The sequence below is a fragment of the Pyrus communis genome, chromosome 16, assembly GCF_041283825.1.
Source record: "Pyrus communis isolate YQ-2024b chromosome 16, ASM4128382v1, whole genome shotgun sequence".
Classification (NCBI taxonomy): domain Eukaryota; kingdom Viridiplantae; phylum Streptophyta; class Magnoliopsida; order Rosales; family Rosaceae; genus Pyrus; species Pyrus communis.
In genome coordinates this window covers 16,479,642-16,481,391 of record NC_142580.1, presented here as the reverse complement: position 1 = coordinate 16,481,391, position 1,750 = coordinate 16,479,642, and the positions used below count along the sequence as shown (strand labels likewise).

The window sequence follows — 1,750 nt, the reverse complement described above, 5'->3', positions numbered from 1 at the left end:
ACAAATTATCATTGACAAATTTGTAGACAGATAGCAGATTATGAAAGGCTTGAGGGACAAGTAAGGCATCTTTAAGTCGAAAGATTGTATTAGGTGTGCGTATAAAGGCATGACCAATATATGATATCAACAGACCTTTACCATCGCCCACAAATAGGTGATCACTACCAGTGTAGGGGATATTAGAGTTAAAGAATGAAGGATTTGGAGAAACATGATGAGAAGCCCCACTAATGGTTATCCAATAATTTGATGGAGAAGAGGTTGTTGTAGACATAACATAGGTGAATAACCAGAAAACTGAGTAGCGCTAGAACCGTGAGTAGTGCCAGAAGTCAGTGAAGAGGCAAATTGAGAAAGGCGACCACAATGAAGAGCTTGATGACCATGCTGATTGTAGAGTTGACATGGAATGGACTTTCCAAAGAGGAAAGATGATTGACCAGACTGATAACCTCCAGATCGAGATGGACCAGCACCAAGAATCCCACCAGTTTGGTGATTAAAGCGATTACCCCCAAAGTTGCAATTTTGGTTGAATTTAGAGCGATTTTGGTTGCGACCTCTATAATTCCCTCGGAATCCAGAGTGATGACCAGAATTAGGAGAGGATTGAGCAGTATAGGCATGAAATGGAATAGATGCAGTTGCCAATTTTTATGCTTTTGAAGAGAAATTTCCTTACTCAAAAGCAAACCATGAAGTTCATCAGAAGTAGCAGATTCAATTCTGGTTTCAATAGAATCAATAAAAGATTCATAATCCTCAGGGAGACCAGACAAAATATAGGCCACCAAATCATATTCAGAAATTTATTCACCCGCAACAGCCAATTTATCAGAAATTTCTTTAATTGAATTAAGGTAATCAGTCATCGAAGAGCCACTTTTTTGGATCGTCTGAATCTTGGCACGAAGGCTGTGAACATGTGAACAAGAGGCTCCAGCGAAGCGTTTTTCCAGAGAAAGCCACAAAGATCTGGAATCATCCATTCCAACAGTCAAAGGAAGGAGATCTTCAAAGAGAGTCGAATTTATCCAAATCATCAAGATTTGATCTCGCTCACACCAAACGTCATACGTGGAATTGAGAACTCGAGTGCCACTAGAATCACAGACAAACTAAGAAGGACAGAGGTCGGTGCCATTGATAAGCCCTAAAAGCTTGAAACGCTTCAGAAATGGAAGAAATAGGCTACGCCAGGTGATGAAATTGTGCCGATTCAACTTAGTCGGAACCATACCGGCGATGTTCTGAACAATGACAGAGGTAATCGGGAGGGGATTCAAAGCGTCAGCGGGAGGAGTATTGGTAGAAAAATGCCAAATTTTGATACGAATAAGCCAAGAGGCAAATGAATGTCCTCCAATTTGAATCACTCCAAAATTCATCCATTTAATCACGTTTTGCTCCAGAGGAAGTCGAATGTCCTATGTTGAAAATGTAAAGCAAAGTATCAAAATTCTACCAAAATAATCAATAAACTAATACTTAAGAATATGGTACAATATACAATATAATATTGACTCATCAGGGGTGACGATATAAACTTGGTAGACATAACGCATGGATGGTTGGCTCTTTGGTTCGAAGCCATTGAAGAAATGGTGGGTGTCAAATTGCTTGAGCCAAGCACTTTGCCTCGATTGCATGCATGGGTTCAGATTTTCAAGCAAGTTCCTGTCATCAGAGACAACCTTCCTGACTGCCAAAAATTGGTTGCCCATATGAAACACGTTAGGGAAATGCT

General features: G+C 40.1%; 1 non-coding gene across 1 annotated transcript; it reads right to left on the bottom strand.

Moving 5' to 3' along the window:
* Positions 1-676: 676 nt before the first annotated feature.
* LOC148690051 (small nucleolar RNA Z247) lies at positions 677-814 on the bottom strand. The gene has a single exon (XR_015958089.1). It is a non-coding gene; the product is annotated as a small nucleolar RNA Z247 (small nucleolar RNA).
* Positions 815-1,750: the final 936 nt, after the last annotated feature.